Source organism: Dendrobates tinctorius, unplaced genomic scaffold (genome assembly GCF_039654945.1).
Source record: "Dendrobates tinctorius isolate UK_male_01 unplaced genomic scaffold, ASM3965494v1 ptg000084l, whole genome shotgun sequence".
NCBI classification, from domain to species: Eukaryota; Metazoa; Chordata; class Amphibia; order Anura; family Dendrobatidae; genus Dendrobates; species Dendrobates tinctorius.
In genome coordinates this window covers 25,196,582-25,215,969 of record NW_027361752.1, presented here as the reverse complement: position 1 = coordinate 25,215,969, position 19,388 = coordinate 25,196,582, and the positions used below count along the sequence as shown (strand labels likewise).

Genomic DNA, 19,388 nt, shown 5'->3' with positions numbered 1-19,388 from the left:
TTATGACCAAAGCCCCACCCCTGTCACACCTCCATCCCCGCCCTGCTGGGCCATGGAAGAATGGTCTTGCTTGAAGCCGGTCCCTGGTGCAAAAAAGGTTGGGGACCACTGCTCTAGATAACTGTTATTTTCTGCAGATTAATTCTGACTGGAAGAAGTGATGGCGGTCTGCACTGGATGAAGAAGCAAAGCAAAGGTGAATATCTTCAACTAGAGATGTCACTGGTGACTCAGTGTGTTACCTGTACATTTACACTATATACAGGGCTCCTGTGTATAATGTCACTGGTGAATCACTATTACCTGTACATTGACACTACACAGTGTATACTGTGTGGAAAATCCATCCTATCTGGCCTATACTATTACTGGTGGTTCAGACCCTCTGTCCTTGTTCACATTTACGTCACTTGACAAGTGGAAAGGTTTTAAATACAAGAGTTAGGACTGTCCCACAAGGGTTGCCGTGACGTGGCGGGATGGCTTCTACATTATTTTGATCAAAATTATGTTAACTAAATACCCTTATTATTACTATTATTACTACCTTCATGCAATTTTTGCAATATATTTTTTTACTTTTTTATTCCAGGATATTTGTTTTGTGTTTTGCTTTTGGTTTTCTCTGTGTAAAGGTCATGTGTTCATATGCAATTACATTTTGCATGCACATTAATTTACTTTTTCTGCGCAGACCCAGTTTCTCATTTGTTTCATTGTGCATTCTGCGCATATAAGGGTGTGACCGCCCTGTTTCTGAGTTGGAAAATCCATCCTGTCTGGCCTATACTATTACTGGTGGTTCAGTCCCTCTGTCCTTGTTCACATTTACGTCACTTGACAAGTGGAAAGGTTTTAAATACAAGAGTTAGGACTGTCCCACAAGGGTTGCCGTGACGTGGCGGGATGGCTTCTACATTATTTTGATCAAAATTATGTTAACTAAATACCCTTATTATTACTATTATTACTACCTTCATGCAATTTTTGCAATATATTTTTTTACTTTTTTATTCCAGGATATTTGTTTTGTGTTTTGCTTTTGGTTTTCTCTGTGTAAAGGTCATGTGTTCATATGCAATTACATTTTGCATGCACATTAATTTACTTTTTCTGCTCAGACCCAGTTTCTCATTTGTTTCATTGTGCATTCTGCGCATATAAGGGTGTGACCGCCCTGTTTCTGAGTTGGAAAATCCATCCTGTCTGGCCTATACTATTACTGGTGGTTCAGTCCCTCTGTCCTTGTTCACATTTACGTCACTTGACAAGTGGAAAGGTTTTAAATACAAGAGTTAGGACTGTCCCACAAGGGTTGCCGTGACGTGGTGGGATGGCTTCTACATTATTTTGATCAAAATTATGTTAACTAAATACCCTTATTATTACTATTATTACTACCTTCATGCAATTTTTGCAATATATTTTTTTACTTTTTTATTCCAGGATATTTGTTTTGTGTTTTGCTTTTGGTTTTCACAGTGTATACTATGTACAGAGCTCCTGTGTATAATGGTTCTTATGGTAATATATTAGTATTGTGTTTTTTTATTAATGATCAGTATTGTAGTACTCAGTCACTATGTGGTAGTTTTATGTGATCTGCTCATGGTGTGACAGTATTTGTCCCTTGTATGGTATATTATTCGGTCACTATTTGGTGGTAGTATGTGGTCCGTCCATGATGTGACGGTATTTGTCCCTTGTATGTGGTATTATTGGTCATTTTAGAAAATGTATGTGACACATTCCCTTAAATAAAAATAAATAAAATATACCTAAAAAGAATATTGGATATTTCAGCAACTTCTAATAGGTTAGAGTAGAGTAGGGCCTGGCCAAAAGATTCTATCTTGTCATGCTGGTGGCTTAAAAAATCTTTTGGCCAAAACAAAAGCTGCTATGCACGCGATATGGTGTTCTATGAGAACTGTTAACGTGTGATTGGTGAGAACATGATGCAGAAGTAGAATTTTCCAAGAGTAGTCAGTGAGACTGTGGAAAGTTTGTGGGGTGGAGGAGAACCTGGGGTGGAGCCTGGACGGAGTCTCAGGGGGGCCCGAAAATGTTGCCAGTATGGGGCCCTGAAATTTCTAGTGGCAACCCTGGCACTACTACATAAATCTTGATTGTACAAATCTGCTATTTTATGATTTCAGCATGGCTACATCAATCTTTGCTGTACAACTCTGCCGTTTCATGGCTCTAGCTGCTTAAGTCTCCATTGCAAACTCAGCTCTGCTATACCAGTTCCTCTTCACTGAATAAATCCTGGTAAATTTCTATATTACATTGAAATTCTATTGTAATGTCAGCCCTGATACACCAATATCTCCTTGGTGAGGCAACTCCGCTACATTTCAAACTCAGCGCTGAGACAGCTTTGCTACATAGAGTCTCCCTTCCAAATTCAGCTTTGCTTCGCCGATTCCTTAGTCAACTATGCTGCATCAGTGTTTCGGCTCTGCCACATTTGCCACCACTGTTCCAGCCATATTGCCTTGCTACAGCTCTGACACCTACCTTTACTATTTCCCTGACATTTCCAATTTCAATACTTATAGATCCAGGTTTGAAAAGATCTGGAGAGTTTAAGAGAGTTGGTAGAATCCCCTGAAGGTCCACAGGCAGTGTCAGACTTGGATTCCTTGGGACGAACTTAGTAAATTATCCTGTGGACCACCCTCCACCTACACTGTACACCGTATGTGTACATCCACTTTCATCCTAATCTTTATTACTATCATTGCACATACAGAACAGATCATCAGTAAGATCTAAGGTAAATGCACATGCAGTGGATTTTTTGTGAAGATTTTATGAAAGACAATAAATAGCATAATACAGCGCCAAAGTGTCGAATCTCATCTGCACATGAAATCTGCAGTAAATGAGTTCTTTCTGTGGTTTCTCATTGTGGACTTCACTTTTTGAAAATTGAAAAAAAAAAAAGCTTACCAAAAAAGGAAATAAATCCATGTAAAATAAAACCTTGCTTACACAAAGGGTCATTTTCTTTTCACACATTCCCTTTAAGAAAGTCGTGTGAGAAGGGCAGTAGTACTGAATCTTTGCACAGACTTTGATGCTGGACCTGTAGTGTATAAAAACTGAGAATTCTGACTTCCTAGAATATGATTGTGTGTGAGAGGTCTCAGGCTGAGATGTATCACTTGATCCATCTTTATTAAAAGCATCCTTGCACGTTTCTTCCATCACTTAAACTCCCACACGGATTGCTTTTCATAAAGACGAGAACTGTGGCCTATTTCCATCAGTCCGGTCTAATAATAAAAGGATTAACTGTGTATGAAATGAAGCATCTTCCAGCGAAGAAGCTAATGCAACAGTTAAATGGATTGCAGAAGCGGCATTACTGCACGGGCACTTAATGTTCATTACGAGCCTCCATACCATCCGAGTGGATTGCTTTACTCCATGGCTATTAAACAATATATGAGATTTTTTTTTTTCAATCTCCGCATTATGTTCTCTCACATTTGGACTTCATTTTCGTTCAAGCCGAATAAAAAAAAAAAAAGCAGAATTTTAAAGGCAAACAACATTTATAAACATATCAAGCTTTTACATTAAGAAATGCACTCAGTTTGCACGGACACAAATACATGGAGATTGCGGAATCTGTTGGCAGGATTTCTCCCCCAAAATGAATTTTTTTCATGTGCATGTAGCTCTTTTAAAGACAAAACCATCAATACTTAACATGGTCAGTCCATTCTTACCTTACCAAGAAATCAGCATTTTAATTAATATGCAAATGAGACTGAAGAGCTAAGGTAGATCTGAAGGCACTGCCTCTCCAGGTCTATTCCTGGTCCAGCGCCGCCTTCTCCTACTTGACTGAGAGCCTCTATTGTGTGACCACAATCAAAGGAGTCATCAATCAAAAAGGAGAATGCGGGGAATAGAGTTGGAGTGACAGAGGCTTCTGATCTACAAATAGCTCTTCAGTGTGATTCAAACGCAGACTTCTCAGTAATGGTGGAATGGTATGGCCATGTCAAGGTATTGCTGGACTAGTCTGTGCAAAAGCCATTGTAACACCCCTTTATGGATACCAATGTACACTGGGTGTTATGGGGGGTCTCACCTCTTTTGTACGCAGTGCCTCCACCCGAATCTTGATTGGAGCTCTGTCTCTGGGCTGCAGAAGGACAGTTATCTTCTGCCAGGGGCTGATTCGGGAAACCCCTGCCACAGCTCGGTACACACTCAGGAAGCAGGAGTAAAACAGTTTAACAGATTTATTGCTATGAAGCAGAATTAAAATGGATTTACAGGAATAAACATACAATGCGATTAACTGTGCTCTATAAAAGTCATATACACATCACAGACTAATTAAACCCCAACCCTGCAAATATAACGTGGCCAATTCCCCCTCTTTTGCATTTACTCAGTCCAACCGTTGGGGCCCAGTTGCCGCGGATGTTGGCGTGCAAAGGAAGGTTGGCGCGCAAAGTAGAAAACGTAGGTGCACTTAAATGAATGTTGCTGTCAATAGTCTCGGTTGCAGTGTACTCACTGTAAGTCACGCTGATAGAATCACAAGTCTCAGCAGAACACTCACTGTGTCTCCAACAATCGGGGGATTCTTTAGACTCCAGCTGAGGGCTGCAGGATTTAGACCTTTATCCGATGGGAGTGCCGACAGAACTCTCTGGATCTTTGCTCTCTCTGGCAACACTGGTTTCTCCGTGGGGTCCCCCACACTCTGCAACTTAGGGGAATCAAGATCCACAACGCTCTGTTTCTCATAACCAGCAGCAGCCATGTTTTCTCTCCTCTCTCTCTTTACTTTCACTTTCTCCTCAGCGTCCTCCACCAAGTCCCTCCTCCTCCCTTCCTCTATCATCTCACTGGAACAAGGATCCCTGGGAGTTGTAGTCTTTTGCCACTCAGGAAAAAAACGATTAGTGTCCGTAGGTCCCTGTTTAACAGCCACTGCAAAACTCTTCTTAGAGTCATGCCGGTAGATGCTCTGACAGTTCCCTGTGCATGTGTTACACTATATACATATATAAATAGTTTGGGGTGTAAAATCCTGATGAGAGGTTCATTTTTAAAGGAACTGTAGAGGAGAAGGTTTAGCAGGACCCAAGTACAGTGACCACATCAGTGGTCAATGGCCACTGAACCAAAGCCCTGTGAACCTCCTCCTAGCTGGCAACATGCCCGGCTCTTCCTCTAAGTAGTAGGTCTGGTGCAACATCTTAATTTCAGCACTGGACGAGGCTCTTGAAGATCTTCTTGCTGAACCCTACAGTGTCAGGAACACCGCACTGCACTTGCTCAATGAGCCAGTGCGTGTGTCCTGAGTACAAAGACTGTGCACAAAGATACCTGCGGAGCGGGGTCTCAGTGGTGACGATGCATGCTCCAAGCTCACAAGACCTGAAGCACGTGACTGCTGGGGGCGTGGCCTCAGCTCCACAGAGCCAGGAGCTGCAGGGAAACTCCTAGAAAGGTAACTACAGGGCAATGTTACCAAGGGGCATAGACAGAGATAGAAACCAGATCAAGCCAGGTCAAAGCACGAGATAGCAATACAGTACCAAAGGGTTAGACAGAGCGGATAGTCAGGACGTAGCAATAGATCAGAAAACCAGAACAGGCAATAGACGGTACAATAGGGACAAACTGTAACGGAGTAACGATAGCCAAGCCAGGAGGTCAGAACCAGAAAAGACAATAGTACCAAAATGAGAGACAGAGTACAGAGTGAGGGAACGGACCGGGTCATACACGGGAAGCAAACAAGCAACGCAGAATACACGCACACCAGGGGTCAGACCCACCAGAACAACAGTATAGCTGACAGAGAACCCTGGTAAAGAGTGAGTATAAATACCCCTCCCAGATCCAGAAAGAGGCCACGAACACTTAACCCTGTGAGTGCAGGGCAAGAACCCTGTTCAAACCATGACAGTACCCCCCTCTTAACGGGGGGCCACTGGACCCCCAGGCGTGTCTGGGTATCTGGCGTGAAAAGCCCGCGCCAGACGATCGGCATGCACCGAACTGGCTGGAACCCATGACGATCCTCCAGAGAGTACCCCTTTCAGTGTATCAGATACTGGAGTCTCCGGCGCACCCACCGGGAGTCGACAATGCGCCCTACTTCATACTCCAGCTGCCCCTCTACCAGCACTGGCGGAGCATTTGATGAGGGATCCTCTCTCACCATCCCCACAGGCTTTAACAGGGACCTGTGGAAGACATCAGAAATTTTAAAGGAGGTGGGCAGCTGCAGTCAGTAGGCTACTGGGTTAACAACCTTCACAACTTTGTATGAGCCAATAAACTTGGGGCCCAGCTTTATAGATGGAATCTTAAGCTTGATATTGCGGGTGGATAGCCACACCTTCTCCCCTACTGCAAATGCTGGACCTGACCCGTTTTGAAAACCTATCCACCACCACCCATATCAACGAGTTGCCCCTGGAAGGAGGAAGATTTGTGATAAAATCCATGGATAAAGTCCATGGTCTATCCGGAATTGGCAAAGGCACCAACTCCCCGGCCAGCCGGACCTGAGAACTTTTAGAACGAGCGCACACCCCACATGCAGTCACAAACTTTTTAATATCTACCATAGAGGGCCACCAAGAAACCCCTCACAATTGCCCCCCGGGTAGCTGCAATCCCAGGGTGAGCACTCAACAAAGAATCGTGTAATTTCTGCATAAGTCCGAGATGGAAACGTTCCGGTACAAACAATTTACCCGGGGGTTTACCACCCGGAGCTCGAGTCTGGGCCTCCAAAATCTCTCTCTGTAACTCAGATGAGATTTTGGCCACTACTACTCCTGGCTGAAGAATGGAGGAGGGAGGTTCTGGAGGGGACACCGAATCAAAGCTTTGGGATAATGCATCAGCCTTGATGTTTTTAGATCCCGGGCGGAATGTGATGGTAAACTGAAATCGAGAAAAAAAAAGCGCCCACCGAGCCTGTCTGGGGGTCAATCTCTTGGCAAACTCGATATAGGCCAAATTTGATCAGTGATGACTGTAATGGGATGAATAGCCCCCCCCCAGGAAATGCCTCCATTCTTCAAAAGCCAACTTTACTGCCAACAACTCTCTATTGCAGACATCGCAATTTCTCTCGGCAGAGGAAAATTTTTTAGAGAAGAAGGCGCAAGGCCTCAGATTAGTAAGGGTAGGAGGGCCCTGAGACAAAGCTGCCCCCACCCCTACTTCCGAGGCGTCAACCTCCACGATAAAAGGTCTTGACGGGTCAGGTTGTACCAATACAGGGGCTGAAGAAAAGCACTTTTTTAATGTCATGAAAGAATTTTTTGCAGCTACAGACCAATTTTTTACATCAGCTCCCTTGAGAGTGAGGTCCATTAGAGGCTTTACCACCTGCGAGAAACCCTTAATAAATTTCCTACAAAAGTTAGCAAAGCCTAAAAATCGCTGCAACCCTTTCAAGTCATGAGGCTGCACCCAATCTGTAACAGCCTGGACCTTCCTAGGATCCATGCGGAACCCCTCCCCTGACACAATTAACCCCAGAAAGGATACTTCTTGCATGAAAAATGAGCATTTTTCCAACTTGGCATACAAATGATTCTCCCTCAGTCTCAGGAGAACCATCTGCAAATGGTGCAAGTGAGATTGACTGTCCACCGAGTACACCAGAATGTCATCCAAATAGATGACCACAAAACGACCAATTAAATCAGAGAAAATTACATTAGTAAAATTCTGAAAAACAGCAGGAGCGTTGGTGAGACCAAAGGGCATAACCAAGTTTTCGAACAGCCCTTCAGTCGTCAGGAATGCTGTCTTCCATTCGTCCCCTTCCCGGACTCTTATAAGGTTGTATGCCCCAAGTAAATCAAGTTTAGAGAACCACTTGGCCCCGGTGAGTTGGTTACATAGATCACGAATTAGGGGGAGAGGGTATGTATTTTTACAGTAATTTTGTTTAATTCCCGAAAGTCGAGGCACAGCCGCAAACCACCATCTTTTTTCTTAACAAAAAAGAAGCCCACCGCCACAGGTGAAACAGAAGGCCTAATATGCCCTTTGCGGAGACTCTCGGTAATGTACTTCTTCATGGCTAGATGTTCGGGCCTGGACAAATTGAACAGGCGAGCCTTGGGTAACTTGGCTCCAGGGACTAGATTAATGGCACAATCAAAGGGTCTATGTGGTGGTAGCGCCTCAGCCTCACTTTCAGAAAATACGTCTTCAAAATATTTCAGGTACTCCGGAATACCTTCCAGATCGACAGACGACACTGACACAGATTTTACTGGGGTGACAAGAGTTGTCAAGTTACAATATAGACCGTTAGCCATACAACCCCACTGAATGATCTCCCCCGTGACCCAGTCAATAGTAGGATTGTGACGTTGAAGCCAAGGCATACGCAGTACCAGTCCAGCTGGCAGATTATTTAGAACAAAACACCTTAATTTTTCCACGTGAGTGGAACCCACTTTCAGCGAAAAGGTATCAGTCATGAAACAAATTCCCTCCTGGGTGATAGGAGAAGAATCAATTGCCACAATTTTAACAGGATCTTTTAACCTGACTGTCCCTATCTTATGAAAAGTCACAACTTTGGCATTGATCAGATTAATAGAAGAACCACAGTCAACAAAGGCGGTAGTCCCAACCGGACCGCCTGTATGTTCCAATTCCACCGGAAGCAGAATTTTAGTAAGTGAGGAAAAGGGTACCTGGGAGTCTGGGCAACCTCCTCGATTGTTACCCAGACTCAGTCGTTTTCCTGACGGCTTCACTGAAGAAGGGCAAGACAGACAGTTCCTTCTCAAATGTCCAGCGGATCCACAGTAAAAGCACAATTGGTTGTTTCTACGCCTTCTCCTCTCTTTTTCCTCCAATGACATGGCACCAACCTCCATGGACTCAGGACTAGATGCAGAGTCCCTCAGATTGGAGAATAAAGGGGTCTCCTGCAGCATGACCCCTCTTGCCCGCAGCCTACGGTCCATGCGGACAGCCTGGATCATAGCATCCTCCAATTAATCCGGTGGAGGATGAAGGGCTAGGGCATCTTTCAAACGTTCGAACAGGCCTCTACAGAACAAACCACGGAGGGCAGCATCATCCCAGGAGACCTCCGCTGCCCAGCGTCTGAACTCAGAGCAGAACCATTCAGCAGAGTGCCTCCCCTGTGTCACACTCATCAACATATCCTCTGCCAGACGCACTCTATCAGGCTCATCATAAATGTGCCCCAGAGCCTCAAAGGACAAATTCACAGACATATGTTCAGGAGCAGAGGAAGAGAGAGAGAAAGCCCATGCCTGTGGAGCCCCCCGAAGTAGGGAAATGACGACCCCCACCCTCTGAAACTCATCCCCGGAGGAGCGGGGCCTCAGAGAAAAAAAAAAGCTTGCATCCTTCTCTGAAAGACCTGAACTCCCTTTTATCCCCTGAGAAAGGGTCTGTCAATTTGACTGGAGATTCAGGGGATGCCAATGACACATCTCTATCCCCAGCACTAGGAGCCCCTGCAGCGACAGCCCCCTGCACAGTATCCACCAACTGTTGCTGGGTATGGACCATCGCGCGCTGTTCCACATTAAGTTTGTGGAACATTTGGGTCAGGTGCTTGACCTGATCAGCCAAAGCTTGTATGGGATCCATGAGGATAACACACTTTTTTTTTTTCTCTTCAGAGGAAAAAAAAGCTGAAATGGACAGCTATAATGTCAGGAACCCCGCACTGCACTTGCTCACTGAGCCAGTGTGCGTGTCCTGAGTACAAAGACTGTGCACAAAGATACCTGCGGAGCGGGGTCTCAGTGGTGACGATGCATGCTCCAAGCTCACAGGACCTGAAGCACATGACTGCTGGGGGCGTGGCCTCAGCTCCACAGAGCCAGGAGCTGCAGGGAAACTCCTAGAAAGGTAACTACAGGGCAATGCCACCAAGGGGCATAGACAGAGACAGAAACCAGATCAAGCCAGGTCAAAGCACGAGATAGCAATACAGTACCAAAGGGTTAGACAGAGCGCATAGTCAGGATGTAGCAATAGATCAGAAAACCAGAACGGGCAATAGACGGTACAATAGGGACAAACTGTAACAGAGTAACGATAGCCAAGCCAGGAGGTCAGAACCAGAAAAGACAATAGTACCAAAACGAGAGACGGAGTACAGAGTGAGGGAACGGACCGGGTCATACACGGGAAGCAAACAAGCAACGCAGAATACACGCACACCAGGGGTCAGACACACCAGAACAACAGTATAGCTGACAGAGAACCCTAGTAAAGAGTGAGTATAAATACCCCTCCCAGATCCAGAAAGAGGCCACGAACACTTAACCCTGTGAGTGCAGGGCAAGAACCCTGTTCAAACCATGACATACTGTATAGCATTCGAAACAATTTGCTTTTCCCAACGAACAGTCCAACTCTTGTCCAAAGGCAGCGCCTCATAATGCAGCACACCTCTGTTAAAGTATATACAGCGCTACCAGCCTATAGACAAGGTTGCTCTTTTCCTTGAAAAACAATAAACTGATGGCAGAGCCTCCAGACGTATCATCTGAGCTATTGACTGCCCGGATTTATAGTAAGATATGAAAAAATTCCCTGCACTGCTGTATTAATACCAAGATGCTGATGTATATACTGCTTAGCACAAGCATAGCAGAGTCAGCTCTCCTGACATTTGTGTTTAAGTAGATAGTTCTATTGCCCAATAAATAACGTTCCTTTACTTGGATATCCAGATTGTGCCGTTCCTTTGTTATTCCTCCTAGATATACATAAGTTCATTTTAATCAATAGATATTGGACTGATAACTTCCACAATTGGATGTGTTAAAAAATAATGCTACTGTGCTGAGAAAATCTTATAAATGTTCCCCTGCTGTGTACTGTGTAATTGCCGTGTCTGACCGTGCAGGGACATGGTCTGATCATACCACAGCTCCTGGGCAGGGGAGGAGAAAAAGAGCATATACAGACCGGACAGCCAGGGATCACAGATTATTCTTTTTGTGAGGAAAACATTTCACTGCCTGTTTTTAAATAATTTTTTACTTCAAAGAGAGAATCATCCGTGATGTCATGCTGCCCTGTCTGTATCCACTCTTTTGCTTCCTCCCCTGCCCAGGAGCTGTGGTATGATCAGATCATATTCCTGCATGGTCAGACACAGCCATTACACAGTACACAGCAGGGGCACATGTATAAGATTATCTCAGCACAGGAACATTTTATTTAAACACATCCAATTGTGGAAATTATTATAATTCCAAGATCTAATGATTAAAAAAAATAACTTTTGTTTGTGGGAGAACCCATTTAGCCCATAGAAAACATTAAAGGATTTGATAGTTCAGTACTAGTGATGAGCAAATCAAATTTATTTGCCATGGATTGATTGTGCATTGTTAAAGCCTAAGATCCCTCCAGAACTTGAACATAATAATTGTAGAGTTAACAAGAATAAAATATATATACTGGACCATGATTGCTGGGCCATACCTGGCAAGCGCTTTTTACCTATTATGTGTCCCCTATTTCCTTATAGAGTGTAAGATTGTGAGTAGGACCCTCACTCAATAATAATAATAATAATAATCTTTATTTATATAGCGCCAACATATTCCGCAGCGCTTTACAGTTGAACAGTTTCAAACACAACAGTCATAAGTAACAACGTTAACAATACAATAATTAAAGCGAAATAAGACGACCCTGCTCGTGGAGCTTAAAATCTACAATGAGGTGGGGGGGATACAAAGCACAGGTTTGTATTTACAATGATGTATTTACAATGACGGTCCAGCCATCTTCAGGGGGTGGGGGTTAGATGGAGATAGTGAATGGGCTACACACACACAAACATGACTTTGATTACTGAATGTGATAGGCCGCTCTGAACAAATGTGTTTTGAGCGAGCGCCTAAAACTATGCAAATTGTGGATGGTCCTAATATTTTGGGGTAGAGCATTCCAGAGGATTGGCGCAGCACGGGAGAAGTCTTGGAGTCGGGAGTGGGAGGTACGGATTAGGGCAGAGGTTAGTCGAAAGTCATTTGCAGAGCGCAGCGGTCGGTTAGGCCGATAGACAGAAATGAGGGAGGAGATGTAAGGGGGTGCCGCACTGTGGAGAGCTTTGTGGGTGAGAACAAGTACTTTGAATTGTACCCTGTAATGAATTGGCAGCCAGTGTAACGACTGGCAAAGAGCGGACGCGTCTGAGAAACGATTAGCCAGATGGACAACCCTGGCTGCTGCATTAAGGATAGACTGGAGAGGGGAGAGTCGAGTGAGAGGGAGGCCAATTAATAGAGCATTACAGTAGTCTAGGCGGGAGTGGATCAGGGCGACAGTGAGAGTTTTTGTTGTTTCCATGGTGAGAAAAGGGCGGATTCTAGAGATGTTCTTTAGGTGTAAGCGGCATGAGCGGGCAAGAGATTGTATATGGGAGGTGAAGGAGAGATCGGAGTCGAACATAACACCCAGACAGCGCACCTGCTGTCGGGGTGTTATTATGGTGCCACCCACAGAGAGGGAAATGTCAGATTTAGGGAGGTTAGTAGATGGTGGGAGCAGAAGAAGTTCAGTTTTGGAGAGGTTGAGTTTCAGATAGAGAGCAGACATGATGTTGGAGACTGCAGACAGACAGTCAGTGGCGTTCTGTAGTACAGCGGAGGTAAGGTCAGGGGATGATGTGTACAGTTGTGTGTCATCAGCATAAAGATGGTACTGAAAGCCAAATCTGCTTATGGTCTGTCCAATTGGGGCTGTATAGAGAGAGAAGAGAAGGGGGCCAAGGACTGAGCCCTGAGGTACCCCAACAGTGAGAGGAAGAGGAGATGAAGTGGAGCCAGAAAACAGAACACTGAAGGAGCGGTTGGAAAGATAGGAGGAGAACCAGGAAAGAGCAGTGTCCTTAATGCCTAGTGACTGGAGCCTAGAGAGTAGGAGAGGATGGTCAACAGTGTCGAAAGCTGCAGAAAGGTCGAGAAGAATGAGCAGAGAATGGTCACCATTACGTTTTGCTGTCAGAAGGTCATTGGTCACTTTGATGAGTGCAGTTTCTGTCGAATGTAGGGGGCGGAAACCGGACTGTGAAGGGTCTAGGAGGGAGTGAGTGGAGAGGTAACGGGTAAGGCGTGAGTATATCAGGCGCTCCAAGAGTTTAGAGATGAAGGGGAGATTGGAGACTGGTCTGTAGTTGTTTGTGCAGGATGGGTCAAGGGTGGGTTTCTTTAGTAATGGAGTAATGATAGAGTGTTTGAAGGAGGAGGGGAAAATGCCAGAGGAGAGGGAGAGATTAAAGATTGTAGTTAGGTGAGTTGTGACGACTGGGGAGAGAGACTGGAGGAGATGTGAGGGAATGGGGTCGGTTGTGCATGTAGTTGGACGAGAAGAGGAGAGGAGCCTGGAGACTTCTTCTTCTGTGATGGGAGCAAATGTGGAGAGTGAGCCAGGGGAAATGCAGGGAGGGATGGGAGTCACTGAACTTGGTGATTGGGAGCGGATTTCCTGACGGATATTGTCTATTTTCTCTATAAAGTGGGAGGCCAGGTCATCAGCGCAAATGTCTGTGATAGGGGCTTGTGCTTTTGGCCTGAGGAGGGAGTGAAAGGTGTCAAAAAGTTTCTTGGGGTTGTTGGATAGTGAGGAGATCAGGGTGGTGAAGTAGGTCTGTTTGGCGAGGTGAAGGGCAGAGTTATATGTCCTTAACATAAATTTGAAGTGTATGAAGTCTTCTGGTGTGTGTGTTTTCCTCCATAAGCGTTCAGCACACCTAGAGCATCGCTGGAGAAATCGGGTTTGCGATGTGAGCCAGGGCTGTTTCACTCTGTGTTTGGAGGTTCTGAGGGTGAGGGGAGCTACTTGGTCAAGGGTGCTTCTAAGAGTGTCATTGAAGTGATGTACAGCCAGATCAGGACAGGACAAAGAAGAGATTGGGGACAATGATGAGTGTAGGGAGTCTGAAAGTGTATGAGGGTTAATGGCTTGTAGATTTCTGACTGAATGGTAGGTAGGAGGGTGCTGGGGTGAGCGAGGATTTGTGAGTGTAAAGGAGAGAATGTTGTGGTCAGAGAGGGGAAGCGGTGAGTTATCTAGGTAGGAGATTGAGCAGAGCCGGGCGAAAACCAGGTCCAGGGTGTTACCGTCTTTGTGTGTTTCAGAGGTTGAGAGCTGAGAGAAGCCTAGAGAAGTGGTTAGTGATAGAAGCTGGGATGCAGATGTGGACGTGGGGCTGTTAATGGGGATGTTGAAGTCTCCCAGGATAAGGGTTGGTAGTTCTGAGGACATGAAGTGCGGCAGCCAGGCAGAGAAATGGTCCAGGAAGTGGGTGGGTGAGCCTGGGGGCCGGTATATGACCGCTACTCTGAGGGAGAGGGGACGAAAGAGCCTGATGGTGTGGACTTCAAAAGAAGGGAACGAGAGTGATGGAACTGAGGGGATGACCTGGAAAGTGCATTGTGGGGACAGGAGTATGCCGACTCCACCACCAGGTCTATTTGTCGGTCTCGGGGAATGGGAGAATTGTAAGCCACCATGGGAAATGGCAGCAGGAGAGACAGTGTCAGAATCCTGAATCCAGGTTTCCGTGAGGGCCAACAAATTCAGAGAGTTTTTCAGAAAGTAATTGTGTAGGAAAGGAAGCTTGTTGCATACAGACCGTGGATTCCAAAGGGCACAATTGAAAGAAGGAGATGAAGGAGTGCAAGTGATATTAGTAAGATTATTAAGGTTTCGATGTGAGGTAGGGTAGGGGTTGAGGTTGGGGGATGGTGGACCGGGGTTGGGGGAGATGTCCCCTGAAATCAGTAGGAGCAGGAAGATAAAGAGCAAGTAGTTTTTGGAATTGTATGAAGATTTTATGTGCAGTGTGTTTGGGCAAGATGGGCTGAGGCTTTTTAAGAAGGTGAGAAGTGCATGGGAGCTGTACATGGGAGAAGCAAAGAGAGAGGAGCTGATGTATATGAGTCGTGATGGAGGGGGGATTGGTCGGTGAAAGTGGATTGCAAGAGAACATAGGAGGATAGGAATAAAGCACATGGTTAAAAGGGACAGCAGAGTGAGGGTTACTTGACTCCTGTCCTGACTAACTGCCATGTAATAACTGCTGTATCCCGACGCTTATCTTCGTGACGCTTTGCTTCTGTGATGCGTGCACCCCCACATGCGTGCACCCCCTCACTCCTTTAAATGCTGAACTCTGTGTTGCTCTGTAATGTCTTTATTGTCTGTACTTGTAACAGCTCAATTGTAAAGTGTTACGGAATATGTTGGCGCTATAGATATACTCAACTTGTCCAGCTGCACATCCCCACTCTGCTCCAGTCTGGTCTTAAGGGCTCGCTCACATGAGTGTATAACACGGCTGAGTGCTATGCGATGCCTTATCGGCCAGCACTCAGCCCACTGTTATACTATGGGACTATAAGGGTGGTGGACAATGGCTATCGTGTTCCTACTCCTGAAGACACAATCGCATTGTATTGTAATATAAATGATATTTTGCGTCTTTTTGTTCATATTGTGTATTGTGATATAGTAATGTATAGTCTATAAATAATGTAAAGGTAAGGCTAAGGCTAAGACATAGTTTCGGAGTAGCACACAAGATAGGTAGTGTGGAATAGTTGACTGTAGTTAGGTAGTGACATTAGAGTAAGGTAAGTGTTAATGTTTCGGACTTACCCATAGTGGGAGGGGTTTAGTGTTAGGACAAGAAGCAAGGGCTTGAAAGCAAAAGAGTACACAGTGCTCTATGAAGCATGAGGCCTTATTAGAATTCTCTGGGTGAATACACTCCTGTAATGTCTGGAGCACTAGGCTTGATCCTGGTGCTACAGTGTGCACTTTAATCCCTTCCATACAGAGGAAGATTGATGTGGAGTCGCAGGTGGGAAAAGTAATGGACCTCTGACGTACTGCGGGACTGGGCTGGGGATCCCTAGGACTTACAAAACCAGTGAAAGTAGGGATAGTCCAGGTAGAACGGAAAGAAAATCTGGACGTGTACTATGCTGTTGAAACAAAAAACTTAGAGTTATGTCCGATACTACAAGTTGTAACATGATGCACACGGACTGTTGAGTAAACTTCTTTGTTATGAGACAATCTAGGTGTCTCATGATTCATGTGTGGCAGCTCCTGAGATTGAAGATTTGGAGACAGCTGAAGTCTGCGGCATACAATTGAGTGCAACGCACCCCACACACTACAGCACATTTGATCTGGGACACACATTTCCTATAGAGTACCAGGGCGACATGGAGCAGCTGCTCGTCAATGAGTACCGCCCTCTGGCACCCTCCAGACAGTGCGGATCTGTGATTATTTTTCTTCTCTTGCCAATTCAGCATGTGAAAAAAATTGCAGCATGCTACGAGTGGCTCCAATACTTGGATCACGCGCACCCATGCAAGTCTATGGGAGCGTAAGAAACATCGGACAGCACTTGGATGTCATCTGAGTGCAATCCGACATCCGCGGACACAAACAATAGAGAGGATGGAGAAATTACGTTCTGTCTTCTTCGCACCTGGAATGCAATTCTTTCATGTGAGAGAATCGGATCACAGTAGGATGACGCTGGGATTAAAGTCTGACTGAGTTTGAGCTGACTGTCATATGCATAATCGGCCTGATTCTCTCACATGAGTGAATTCAAAGCCACATGACTCTGGCCTAAGGCATCTTCTGACGCCACATCCTGAAATCTTCAGCCCCACACACTGATTAGATTTCAAAATATCGTGACACTGCCCACAATGTCATTACATGAGCTGCCGCAACGCTTTGAAATTGATAAGGTCTAGTCAAGGTGGAGAGGGTAGATGCCTGAAGACTGAACCAGGGTGGAGAGGGTAGATGCCTGAAGACTGGACCAGAGTGGGGAGGGTAGATGCCTGAAGACTGGACCAGAGTGGAGAGGGTAGATGCCTGAAGACTGGACCAGGGTGGGGAGGGTAGATGCCTGAAGACTGGATCATGGTGGAGAGGGTTGATGCCTGAAAAATGGACCAGGGTGGAGAGGGTAGATGGCTGAAGACTGGTCCAGGGTGAAGAGGGTAGATGCCTATAGACTGGACCAGGGTGGAGAGGGTAGATGCCTGAAGACTGGATCAGGGTGGAGAGGGTACATGCCTGAAGACTGGACCAGGGTGGAGAGGGAAGATGCCTGAAGACTGGACCAGGGTGAAGAGGGTAGATGCCTGAAGACTGGACCAGGGTGGAGAGGGTAGATGCCTGAAGACTGGATCAGGGTGAAGAGGGTAGATGCCTATAGACTGGACCAGGGTGGAGAGGGTAGATGCCTGAAGACTGGATCAGGGTGGAGAGGGTAGATGCCTGAAGACTGGACCAGGGTGGAGAGGGAAGATGCCTGAAGACTGGACCAGGGTGAAGGGGGTAGATGCCTGAAGACTGGACCAGGGTGGAGAGGGTAGATGCCTGAAGACTGGACCAGGGTGAAGAGGGTAGATGCCTGAAGACTGGACCAGGGTGGAGAGGGAAGATGCCTGAAGACTGGATCAGGGTGGAGAGGGAAGATGCCTGAAGACTGGACCAAGGTGAAGAGGGAAGATGCCTGAAAACTGGACCAGGGTGGAGAGAGTAGATGCCTGAAGACTGGATCAGGGTGGAGAGGGACAATGCCTGAAGACTAGACCAGGTTGAAGAGGGTAGATGCCTGAAGACTGGACCAGGGTGGAGAGGAACTGACAGACATTATTTTGCTGGATTTGTAAGAAGTGAATTGACCCAAATTCAAATGTAAATGAATCCATGAATTTTGAAAAATTCTAAAATTATTTGGATTTGTTTAGAAGTGATTCACTCACTTCAGTACCTGAAAGTGGCATTTATGTAATGCTCATTCTGTTTTTTTTAAAGGAAGTATTTTCAAACCCTCTTAGGCTGTGTGCCCACATTGCATTTTTTAAGCGTTTCTGCAGCGGCAAAAACACGGCGGAAATGCTTAAAAAACGCATTCCCATGCAATCCTATGAGATTCCGCAGTTGCTGAGCCCATGCTGCGGATTTTCTTGCTGCGGAATCGCATAGCGGTAAAATCCGCAGCATGTCCATTAATTCTGTGGAATTGCGGCGATTCCACAGCCATGGAATTGCATTGAAATGCTCACTTTACGCATGTTGCTATGCCCACCTTGCGTAAAGTGAGCGCTTCATGTGCGGATGGTACCCATGGTCTGGAGGAGAGGAGACCCTCCTCCATGCCCTGGGTACCATATTCCTGTAAAAACAGAATTAAAATAAAAAATAGGGATATACTTACCCTCTGTTGGCCCCCGGAGTCCTCCCGCCTCTCAGTCACGCTGCCAGCATCTTCCGTTCCCATGGATGCATTGCGCGAATGACGACCGCTACGTCATCAGAGGTCATTCATAGAAGTTGCTGGCAGTGTCGATGAGGGCGGGGATCGCTGCTGAGGAGATCGGGGACCACCAGGAGGTGAGTATATCTATATATTTTATTTTTATTATTTTTAACATTCTACAGTATCCTTTACTATTGATGCCGCATAGGCAGCATCAATAGTAAAAAGTTGGTCACACTTGTCAAGCACTATGCACCAACCTGTCAATCACTTTTCCAAGCGATGCTTCAAATCGCTTGGAAAAGCGCAAGCATTCTGCAACCTAAAAACGCTTGCAAAACGCTTGTGTTTTGCGGAGAAACGCATGCGAATTCCGCATGCGTTTATCCGCGCCGGAGAGTGGCGGAAATGCTGCGGACAATTCCGCATCATTTCTGCATCGTGGGCACACAGCCTTACAAGGGTTCATTTTTCCAGGTATTATTTGAGAGGAGGACTGATAGGACATGTGACCTGGGTGTCAGGTGCTTGGGGATAGTTTACCATAAGGAAACCGACTTGTCTTGTTTTTGGTGTTGAGGCAAATGACTGATGTGGGAAAGAATCAGTTGTCTGAAAACATAAACTTCTCCAGAATAAATCATGAAATTCACAATTTTCTATTTCATGGAGATTACAAAAAATAGACATGTGAAGATAGCTGACATATCCTCTTTAAAAGGAATTTGTCTCCTGGTGTTTGCTACTTCGTCTGAGAGCAGTATGAGGTAAGGGCAGAAACCCTAATTCCAGTGATGTATCACTTACAGGGCTAAGTTGCTGCAGATGTGATAAAATCACTGCTTCATCTACTGCAGATCTCCCTATTCTCTGAATGCTGCTCTGTATAACCCCGCCCACAACATCGACTAGCAGCTTTCTGTGTACACTGTGCATAGGCAGAAAGTGCCAGCCAATCAGTGGTGGGGGCGGAGTTATACACAGCTCATGAATATGGAGGATTTCTGCGATTAAAACTATGTTTTTTTCAAAAGTACATCAAGTAGCCCAGTAA

The 19,388-nt window shown here is 45.6% G+C and overlaps 1 protein-coding gene across 1 annotated transcript in view; it reads right to left on the bottom strand.

Moving 5' to 3' along the window:
• The window catches only part of LOC141097517 (uncharacterized), an 88,841-nt gene extending 84,538 nt beyond the window's left edge, over positions 1 to 4,303 (bottom strand). The window contains exon 1 of the mRNA XM_073584739.1: positions 4,112 to 4,303. The gene's annotated coding sequence lies outside the window, so the exon portion shown is untranslated. The remainder of the gene's footprint in view (positions 1 to 4,111) is intronic.
• Positions 4,304 to 19,388: the final 15,085 nt, after the last annotated feature.